We start from the raw sequence: 12326 nt of genomic DNA, 5'->3' as shown, positions 1-12326 counted from the left end.
GTTACCTGACCCAACGCGTGTTTCAGTGCCATTGTTACCACGTGTCAGCCATTGTTACCTGACTGGTCAGTCATTTTTACCTGACCAAAACACGTGTGACAGTGTCATTGTTATCACTGTCCAATTCTAAATGGGTACCCGCGCTCACTGTGGGTGTGCAGACTCCGGAGGGGCTCCTACAACCTAAGCGCTATCAACAAGGCCTGAAAGCCTGAACAGTATCAATACGAGGCCTGAAAGCCTCCTCACCTCCCTCATCATGCCCTCACATAAGGCCCTCGGCCTCAATCAATACAGAAATAGTCAACAGCCCCTCGGGCAACAGTAAAGCAATAATACTCAGCTCAAACAATAGTTCAAATATCAGTTTAAAACTCCAAGTTTGAGTAAATATGGCCGAGTTCAAGAAAATAGTGTAAATCACATGGACTGAGTTCAAATAATATTTCAAACAGTGAGGAAAACAGTGATGATAGTTCATAAAGAGTTCAAACAGCCGGCAATAAGCCCCAAATATGGCAATAAGCCCAAATCATAGTGAAAACAACAAGTCATTGCTAATACGCGGTAAAATATCATCTGGACTGGACCAAGTCACAGTCCCCAATAGTAAATGACCCCGCGCTCGTCATGGAACGCGTGTCTCATCTCAACATAGCACCAAGTTGTGCAAATCCAAAACTCTTGCTCGACGTAGGGTAGAGTAACTATTTTCAAAGCCTGGCCTTTCTGCCCCAAGGCAAGCATTTTCAAACCCTCAGGACGTCATTCAAAATCATTACTCACCTCGAACCAGTGAAATCTCTAGCCCGCGACGCCTTTGCCCCTCAAACCGACCTCCACGCGCGTCGAATCTAACCAAAACCACAAGGAATACGTCACAATAGGCTAATGAATCATAACCCAATCGAAAAAACTCGAAAAATATCAAAAATCACGAAGTTGGCAAAACCCGATCCCCGGGCCCACTTCTCGAAAAATTACGAAATTCACATCACTGGATTCCTCGTCTCGCCACGAGTCCGTACATATCAAATTTACCATAATCGGAGTCCAATTAACCCCTCAAACCCCTATTTTAAACTCTCTTAAGTTCAAGCCCTAAACCACCATTTTTGACCTTTGATTCCTTGATTATTCAGTCTAAATCCATGTTTTTACACCATAAAATCGTATTCTAAGTCCAAGAATCCATACCTGATTAAAGCCCTCGAAACCCTCTTCAAAATCGCCTCAAAGCTCTCAAGGTTCGGAGTCCAAAATGTTGTTCTTTCAAAAAAAAAATTCGCGAAGAAGATAAATCTCACTTAACTGCCAGCCATTCCGCTTCTGTGGATATATTACCGCTTCTGTGACTTCCGCATATGCGGTCCACGTCCGCTTCTGCGGACTTTTCACTTAAGGCACCCACCGCTTCTGCGGTCCCTAATTCACTTCAGCGGGACCGCCTATGCGGTCAAATCTTCCGCTCCTGCGGACTCAGACAAGGTCCCATAATTCCGCTTCTGCGAGGCCCAGCTCGCTTCTGCAAGACCGCACTTGCGGTCCAATAGCCGCAGGTGCGAAAACACCAGATACCAGCAATATGAAACATGCAACAACTCCAAAAACTCTCCGTTTAACCATCCGAACTCACCCCGAGGCCCCCGGGACCTCAACCAAAAGCACTAACACATCCTAAAACCTCATTCAAACTTGTTCCAATCATCAAAACACATCAAACAACGCCAAAACCACTAAATCGCATCGGATTCAAGCCTAAGTTCTTCAAAAACTTCCGAAACACGCATTTGATCAAAAACCCGAGCGGAACACCTCCGAATGACCTGAAATTTTGCGCACACATCACAAATCACATATCGAAGCTACAGCAACTCTCGGAATTCTATTCCGACCCTCGGATCAAAATCTCACCTATCAACCGGAATTCGCCAAAATACTAACTTTGCCAATTCAAGCCTAATTCTACACCGGACCTCCAAAATCAAATCCGATCGCACTCCTAAGTCACAAATCATCCCCCGAAGCTAACCGAATCACCGAAAATCACATCCGAGCCCTCTATCTCAATAGTCAACATTTGGTTGACTTTTCCAACTTAAGCTTTCCTTAAAGAGACTAAGTATCTCATTTCTTATCAAAACCAATCCAAATAAACTCTAACACACCACATACCGATAATGAAACATGAAGAAGCATGAAATGGGAGAAACGGAGCAATAACACATGAGACGACGGGTCGGGTCGTCACAGTTTGAGTGCTCATTTGATTCACGATTTACTTAGATTTTGTGACTACGTTTGCTCTCTTATTCATGTTAGAAATTATGCCTAGATGTATGATTAATTGTGAAGGCATTGGAACTTATTCTTGATATGTTGAATTGGTTAATTATCCGTAGTCACATGGAGATTTTAGGAGCACATATCCGTGTAATTTTTATTAAGTTGTTGTGTAGATATTATCTATCATTCTTGAGAATACACATACATTTTAAATAAGGATACTTGATTTGGACTAAGAACTTTGGCACAAAAGGTAAACACATGCAGATGAGATACAATTATGACACATTGGAGATGATGATCGGATATTAATTTATGAAGGATTGCTATTATGTCCCTCTTTGCGCTTGGATTTGATACCATTACTATGGAATTAGGTGATTTCTCATGTTACTTTGGGCCCTTTGAGCATGGTCCGTACATGGATTTTGTACCATGTCGATACATGAATTTATATCGGGTTATTGTGATACATGAATTTTGTACCGGGATACATGAATCTTGTATCGAGATACATGGATCTTGTACTACTTTGAGCATACATTCATATTCTTGATTCATTTAAAGGCGTACATTTAAATGCTAACTGTTGCATGCCAAGTATACTTGCTGGTTAGGAGCATCAACTCTGTTTATTGAAGCATGCCAGCCCTTCTTGACATACTTGTGCAGCGTTATGATTATCTTTTAAATTGAAAAACTATGCTTTAGATCTTTCGACTAATTTATATCTTGATACCTATTGATCACGAGGATATTTATTTTTTCCAACTCTAGGCTTGTTATTATTTCTGTGTTGTAAGTATTCATATGCATCTACCCTCACCAATACTTTTTCGAGTTTAGACTTGATACTTACCGGATACCGATTGTGGTATATCATACAATGCTTCTGTATATTTTGGTGCAGGTTCTAAGACTAGTATTATGGTACCTTTCGAGCTGAGTAGGAGTATGTTATTGGAAACTTCGTGGTGAGCTTCCATACTATTTCAATCCGTCGCACATGAAGTCCTCGTCCTTATTTATCTCCTGTCTATTTCCTTTCTCATAGATAATTTTGATTATGTATCCAAACTTGTACTTACTCAGTAGTTGCTCATGTACTCGTGTCACCTAATTCTTGGGGGTTGTATTGCTTTAGTCGTGTCTAGATCGTGTTATACCTGTATAAGATATTTTATTAATTTGAGATTATTTTTGCTTTTATTGTGATATAACTCTTTTAATTAAAGGATATTGGACTTTGTTCTATTGATTCTGAGTTGGCTTGCTAGAAAGTACTGTTAGGCGTTAGGTCGAGGTGGGATATTGGGTCATGACAAGTTGGTATCAAAGCTCTAAGTTCATATAGGTTTCACGAGTCATGAGAAGATCTAGTAGAGTCTTGTAGATCGGTACTGAGATGTTTATACTTATTTTCGAGAGGCTACATGATATTAGGAAATATCCCTTTTTTGGTTCCTTATCGTGCGACTTTATCTTAGCTTGAAGACTATATCTTCAGTTCCCTCCTACTTGTTCTTACGTGATGTTGAGTAGTCGATATCAATTGAGATCAGAGATTTGTGGTGATATTGTACCTATGATTTGAGATGTTTTTCCCGGTGTTAAGGGCTTACTACTATCTCTGGTTTGTGGAAGGGTTTCCATCTATAGCCGCCCCAATGTTGTTATTGCCCATAGGTTCGGGGCCTTGCACAGTATATTGTGATGCTTCAGTATTAGTTTTGGCGCGGTGTTAATGTAGAGTTGTAGGGTAATTAATTTCGTGTCTCGGCAGTTGAAGCCCTGTGAGGGAACTATTTGGTTCATGATTTGGAGTTTGGCATTTGTTCCGGCGGAGGGAAGGCATTTGTCTTTAAAGTTTTGACCTTGGTATATAGAATTGTGAGATCGAGCATTTCTGAACATAGTGGAGTTTGTGCTTGTGTGATTGCCTAGTTGTCTTTGTTTGAGCACATCAGAGCTTGTTAGTGTTGATAGTTCAATGGAGATGATCATTAAGGAAGTTTGTGGTTTATGGTATTTTGTTCATAGAGATGATACAGAGACATATCATGATTCGAGGCAGCATTAAAGGTGATGGAGGATGAAGAATGACGTTATTAGGCATGTCTCACTGTGTCTGATTATCAGCAAGCCAATGATGAGCCTCAGGGGCCGAGTGGTTTATTTCGAAAGGTGGATATACTTGCGTGGAAATGGGAGTGTATCATTCTAGACCTTGTGGTAGGGTAGCTACAGGCTTTGAGGGAGGCTGGTGCAAGTTGGGTCACTATGGGCAAATGACTAAGTTTATGCATTTCATTTGGTGACGACTACTTACATTTTAGAGGGTTTTGGATTTAATAGGAAGGGTTTGCCTGAGCTACAAAGGGAATGTGGATGCTTGATTATCATCTTGGTGTTATATGATCTTGACTTTTGGATGTGTTGATGGATCTTTTGATTGTTCATTGGTGGAACGAAATAGATTCTTGCGGCCTGTGTATGAGTGGAGACTCATGAGAATAAATTGATCAGATAGTAGTGGTGATCATGGTAAGGTCATGGAAGAATTTAGGTTTCACAAGTGGGATATCTCCTATGAGAAGATTTGGGGTGGTATGATTTCTTATGAGGTTGTTACGAAGAGTTTTACTTGTTATCCAATGGGATGTATGTACTATAACGTGAGTCTGGATTGCTTGAGGTAGACCTTACCCGTGGGGTCTGGGGAGGGTAGTGTGTACGCAGACCTTACCTCTACCTTGTGAGGATAGAGAGGTTGTTTCCAATAGACCCTCGGCTCAGGAAAGCATAAGCACTACATTAATGAAAATATAAACAAGAAGGGACAGTACCAAAAAACTATATAAAAGTAGAATAAAAATAGCAAGACAATAATGTGATCAACAATGAAAGAAAACAACGGTTAGTCATAAAACCTACTACCCTTAGAAAGCAAGGCTATGTGCCAGTACTACTGTTATGAACATTGTAGACTACCTACTCTACTACCCTAATCCTCGACCTCCATACCTTCCTATCAAGGGTCATGTCCTCGGTCAGCTGAAACTACGCCATGTTTTGCCTAATCACCTCTCCCCACCTCTTCCTTGGCCTACCTTTACCTCTCCGTAGGCCCTCCAATATCAACCTCTCACACCTCCTCACCGGGGCGTCTGTGCTCCTCCTCCTCATATGACCAAACCACCTAAGCCGCGCTTCCCGTATCTTGTCCTCAATAGGGGCCAAACCCACCTTGTCGCGAATAACCTCATTTCTGATCCTATCTAACCTTGTGTGACCGCACATCCATCTCAACATCCTCATCTCTGCTACCTTCATCTTCTGGATATGAGCGATCTTGACTGTCCAACACTCAGCCCCATACAACATCGTTGGTCTGACCACCACTCTGTAGAACTTACCCTTAAGTTTTGGTGGCACCTTCTTATCACACAAAATAGCGAAAGCGAGTCTCTATTTCATCCATTCCGCCCCAATACGATGTGTGATATCTTCATCAATCTCCCCATCCCCTTGAATAATAGACCCAAGGTACTTAAAACTCCCTCTCTTGGGGATGACCTGCGAGTCCAGCCTCACCCCCCTTCCCCTCATTGAGTCTCGCCACTGAACTTACACTCCAAATATTATGTCTTGGTCCTGCTCAACTTGAAACCTTTAGATTCCAGGGTCTGCCTCCATACCTCTAATTGCGCGTTCATACCGTCTCGCATCTCGTCAATCAATACAATATCATCTGCAAATAACATGCACCTCGGCACCTCCCCTTGGATGTGGTGCGTCAGTAAGTCCATCACCAGAGCAACGAAAAAGGGCTGAGTGCCGACCCCTGATGCAACCCCATCATAATCAGAAAATGGTCCGAGTCCCCACCCACCATCCTCACTCGGGTCTTTACTCCATCATACATGTCCTTAATCAACCTAACGTAGGCAATAGGTACACCTCTAACTTCCAAACATTTCCACAAAACCTCCCTCGGTGCTTTATCGTACGCCTTTTCTAAGCCGATGAACACCATATGCAAGTCCTTCTTTCTCTCCCTATACTGCTCCATCAATCTCCTAACAAGGTGGATGGCTTCTGTAGTCGACTACCCCAGCATAAACCCAAGCTGGTTCTCGTAAATAGACACACCCCTCCTCACCCTTAACTCTATACCCTAATAGTTATCGCAATTTTGGATATCACCCTTGTTCTTGTATATAGGAACCATCATGCTCCACCTCCACTCTACGGGCATCTTTTTCAATCTAAAAATGACATTAAATAACCTAGTGAGCCACTCCAAACCTGTCTTGCCCGCACTCTTCCAAAATTCTACCAGGATTTCATCCAGCCCGGTCGCTTTGCCCCTGCTCATCTTACGCATAGCCCCCTCAACTTGATCAACTCTAATCTGCCTACAACAACCAAAGTCACAACGACTCCCAGAGAGTTTCAAATCACCCAGTACAATGCTCCTGTCCCTCTCCTCGTTCAAGAGACAAGGGAAATAGGTCTTTCATCTCCGACGGATAAGCCCCTCATCCAACAAAACTCTACCTTCTTCGTCCTTGATGCGCTTCATTTGGTCCTAGTCACGCGCCTTCCTTTCTCGCGCCTTGGCTAGCCTGAACAACCTCTTATCCTCACCTCGTCCCTCGAGTTCCTCATACAAATGACTAAAAGTTGCAATCTTGGTCGTCGTAACTGCTAGCATTGCCTCTTTCTTAGCCAACTTATAATGCTTCCTATTCGCCCTCTTCTCCTCCTCGTCTACACTTTCCACTAGCTTCAGATACGCTGCTTTCTTGGTTTTCACTTTTCCTTGCACCTCTTCATTCCACCACCAGTCTCCCTTGTGACCACTAGAGTAACCCTTTGAGACCCCTAATACCTCTCTCGCGACTTCTCTAATGCACTGTGCAGTCATGGTCCACATAGCGCTTGCGCCCCCACTACTCCTCCAAGCCCCCATATTCAATAGCTTAACCCCCAACTCCTGCACTTTAGCTTCCGTCAAGGCTTCCCACTTTATCCTATGTTGGCTATATAATGCTACTACAATGTGTGAAGAAATAAAGTTAGTGCAAAATTAGAAGGAAAAAAACACTTTATAGTGCACAAAGGAATAATGTTGGGTCATAGAGTATCTAAGAGTGGAATTGAAATGGATAAAGCAAAAGGTGGAGGTGGTTGAGAGGCCGCCACCACCGACTTCTATGAAAAGTGTCTATAGCTTCTTGGGACACACGGGTTTTTATTGACATTTTATCAAAGATTTCTATAAAATTGCTACTCCTTTGTTATTTCATTTTGATGAATCATGTCTCAAGGCGTTTGAAGAGCTAAAAAGGCATTGGTAGTTGCACCGATCATCGTAGCACTAGATTGATCCTTATGGTTCGATCTCATGTGTGATACTAGTGGTCATTTCATTGGAACGGTATTGGGTCAAAGAAAAGATAAGGTATTTCACATTATTTATTATGCGAGTACGACCCTCAATGACGCACAAATAAACTATATAACCACAGAAAAGGAGTTGTTGGCAGTTGTGTGGGCATTCAATATGTTTCATGCCTAAGTGGGAACGAAGGTCATAGTCCACGTCGATCATGCAACAATCGGGTATTGGTTTCTAATAAAGAGTATAAGTCTAGATTAATGAGATAGGTTTTCTTATTGCAGGGATTTGACTTGGAGATACGAGATATAAAAGGCACAAAAGATCAAGTATCCCATCACCTGTCAAGGTTGGAGAATCATGAACATGTTGAAGACGGAGAAAGATCAAGGAGACATTTCTCAATGAGAAAATTTTCACCATCACGCATGATGCCCCCTATGGTATGCAAATTATTCGAACTTCATAGCGAGCGGGGTACTTCTACTAGAGATACTGTCTGAGATAGGAAGCGATTCCTCTATGATATGAACTTTTACTTTTGGGACGAGCTATTTTGTACAAATAATATGTTGATTATAAAATGCATTTTAGAAAGATAAGTGGAACAAATTCTATATGATTGTCATGCTTCACCTTACGGTGGCCATCACGGATTAAATATAATGGGTGTGAAGGTATTGCAGTCTGGGTTCTATTGGCCAACTCTATTCAAGTACACTCATATGCTCGTGAAAAAATTATGACCAATGTCAGAGAACATGAACAATTACGAAATGACATGAGATGCAATTAACCATGAAAGATGAGTTATTTTATATCTGGGGAATAGACATCGTAAAAACATTCTCATTGTCTCACGAGAATAAGTATATATTACTAGTGGTGGACTACTTGTAAAAGTGGGTATAAGCAGCCGTTCTGCCTACTAGTAATACGAAGGTGGTAGCTAACTTTGTGAAGAAGAACATATTTTCGAGGTTTGGGACTCCACGTGCTCTAATCCATGTTAACTGGACATACTTTTGTAATAGGTTGTTGAATAACCTTCAATCAAAATATGAAGTTCGCCACAAGGTCGCAACTATATATCACCCTCAGTCGAGTGGACATGCTGAAGTGTCGAATTGAGAGGTAAAACAAATTTTGGAGAAGACTATAAGCACAAACAGAAAAAGATTAGGTTGCGAAGTTATATGATGCTATACGGGCATATAAAACTGCGTATAAGATATCAATTGATAATTCACCTTACAAGCTTGTGTATGAGAAGCATGCCACTTACCTGTTGATTTGAAGCACAAGGCTTATTGGGTGGTTAGGAAGTTGAACATGGGTATGGAAGCAGCGGGTGAGAAGAGGCTACTACAATTGAACAAGCTATATAAGTTCTGGTTGCATGTATATCAGAATGCCAAACTATATAAAGAGAAAATTAAGAGATGGTATGATAAATGCATTCATCCTCTTCACTTTGTGTCAGGACAAAAGGTGCTCTTATTTTATTTGAGGCTCAAGTTTTTCCCAAGGAAATTGAAATCGAGATAGTCAGTTTTGTTTAAAGTAGTGCTAATCACTCCGCATAGAGCAATAGTTGCATAAAGTGAATAAATGGACAGAGGGTAAACATTATTAGGGAGAGAAATTTGATCGCAAGAAGACTAAGGTCTATCTTGCAAACGAGTAGGTCATGAGTCTGCATCATGCTATGATGTTAAATGAAATGCTTATTAAGAGGTAGTAGCAGTGGCGTACGCAGGACTTTTCATAAGCAGTGTCACTATTTTTAGTAAGAGGCTCGTAACAGTCAAAAAATATTTTATGGAGCCAAAAGAGTTCAAACCCAAGACCTCTCCCATCAAACTTAAAGCTGTCAACCACTAGACTACTGAGCTGTTTTGTTGCAAGTGGTGTCATTTTTAATGTTTTTATCTTGTATTTCTGTTTTACTTATTATTTTTATATATATAAATAGTAAAAAATTTCGACAAAGCGGTGTCCCGTGACACCGCTTGGGTCAATGTAAATCCGCTCCTGGGTAGTAGTTAAAAAACATTAGTATGACGTACACAAAGGTTTTGGAAAAAATTACAAAACAATACACAAAAGATCTGCAAAAAGTAGCACAACCGTCCTAGTGCCCAGACCACCTTAATGCGCTTCCCTTAGCGCTGGGACTAGAAGAAATTTTGGGCTTGAACGCGCAATGTGATGCATCGCACCTCCCCTGATGTTGGACCCTAGAATTTTTCTGTTGCTGGCATGACAGGTACCACGTCGCACGTCCCATAGTGTTGGAGCCCCAAGTAAGCAATTTTTAACCCATTTTTCTTTTTAACACTTGACCAACCCGAATTCAACCCATCAACCATCTCACATTTTAACTTGATTACCTAATTACCTACTTCCGATCCGTTTACATTAACTAAAACAAAACATGATAATTATTTCCCTAATTCTAACACTCCCAAGACCCCTCTCTTTCTCTCTCCTCTCTTTGTTCTCTCTCTCTTTCCCCGTCTCTCTTTTCTCTCTGCCAACACGCGACCTGATGCCGGCAACGGCAATGTAACAGTAAAAGAAAAGGAAAAAGAAGCTAAGAGAGAAAACTAGGGTAAAATAAAGGATTTTTCAATTGATAATCCCATCTGCAGCTCCTTGAGCATTACATATAGGTTCCACTACTTACTACAAAACAAAATCCCATAACTACCTCTGACAGGGACTATAAATGTCAATTAAAGATAAATTATGGGTCTAATTACAAATTAACTAAACTTCCTTTAAGAAACTTATAGGGACTAAATTGTTCACTAAACAACTTATAACTTATCAGCCTATAACTAACTCCTAACGTCTAGGTACAACTCTTTAGGCAGCCCGTACACATCACGCAAGCTGAGGCCATTTCTCTTTTGCATCAGTCCCCCTCCCTTGAAAGCTTCCTTGTCCTCAAGGAAGGAAAAGAGGAAAACGAGTTTTCAGAGCTGAGTAGTCTTCCCATGTAGCTCGATCTAGGGGCAATCGGTCCCATTGAACTAGAACCTACGCCACAGCCTTGTTCCCCTTTTGGATCATACGCCTCTCTAGGATTTTATGTGGCTCAGGACAATAAGGGCTTGACAATTCAACTATAGGAGGATGGGATGTTGCTTTTGGTAACTCATAACATTTCTTCAGTTGGGACACATGAAAGGTTGGGTGGAGCAATAGTTAAGAAGGAATGGACAGCTTATAGGCAACATTCCCTATCTTTTATAGTACTTGATAGGGCCCGTAATACTTAGCTGATAGCTTAGAAAAGTGCCCTCCTGACATGGTGATCTGCCTATATGGTTGGATTTTGACATAGACCCAATCACCCTCTTTGAATTGCCTGTCTGACCTATGTTTGTTTGCTTGATTTTCCATCGCCTGTACCTTGAACTCTGTAGTGAGCAAACTTCTATCTACTTCCTCCATACTTGAATCTCCAGCAGCATAAGGTAAGTGTAAAGGGGGAGGTTGACCATATAAAGCTTCATAGGGGGTACATTGAATGGCAGAATGAAAGGTGGTGTTGTACCACCATTCAGCTGCCCCTAGATAATGCATCTAATCCTTTTGAGAATCTGAGCAGAAACATCTCAAGTAAGTCTCCACACATTTGTTAACTACCTCAGTCTGGCCGTCTGTTTGAGGGTGGTAAGCTGTGAAAGTGTTAAGGCTCACCCCTAACATGGCAAACAATTCTTGCCACAGCTTGCTTGTAAAGATAGGGTCTCTATCACCGACAATGTCTTCTGGTAGCCTATGCAGTTTATAAACTTGCTCCATGAAGATTTTGGCCAGCTCATTGGCAGAGTAAGGGTGAGACAACCATATAAAATGAGTATACTTTGTGAGTCTGTCCACTATTACCCAAATGACTGATTTTCCTTGAGACTTAGGTAGTCCCTCTATGAAGTCCATACTTATGCTGCTACAGGCTGCAACAAGTATTTTCAAGGGCTGCAGCAACCCTGGGTAAGGGGCATTGTCATATTTGTGCCTTTGACATGCATCACACCCCTTCACAAGTTCCTGAATTTCCTCTTTCATTCCTTTCCAGTAGAATAGAGAAGACATCCTCCTGTAAGTGTTGTCCATTCCTGAGTGCCCTCCAATTGTAAAACTGTGCCACAACTGTAAGATCTCTTTCCTTAGTGGTAGGTCAGGTCCTACCACCAGTTTTCCATTCTTCCTAAGTTGCCCATGTATGAATGTGTACCCCTTATCATGGGAACCTCTATCCTTAAGGACCTGGATTGTTGACTTTAGTTCCTCATCTAACTCCCAGCTTTTCATAATTGCTTCCAACAAATCAGTTCTTACAGTTGATAGTGTCATGGCTGACAGCTCCACTAGGGGAAGCCTGGAGAGTGCATCTGCAGCCTTGTTTTCCTTTCCCTTTTTGTACTCAATCTCAAAGTCATACTGCATCAATTTAGTTATCCATTTCAACTGATTGCCTGTGTGCAACTTCTGCTCCAACAAGAACTTAAGATCCTTCTGGTCTGTTTTAACAATGAAGGGTTTCACTGTTAAGTATTGAGACCACTTGTTCACTGCCATGACCAAGGCTAACAACTCCTTGTCATAAACTGATAAAGACTGG

This window comes from Nicotiana attenuata, unplaced genomic scaffold (genome assembly GCF_001879085.1).
Source record: "Nicotiana attenuata strain UT unplaced genomic scaffold, NIATTr2, whole genome shotgun sequence".
Taxonomy (NCBI): Eukaryota; Viridiplantae; Streptophyta; class Magnoliopsida; order Solanales; family Solanaceae; genus Nicotiana; species Nicotiana attenuata.
This window is presented reverse-complemented; position numbering follows the sequence as displayed.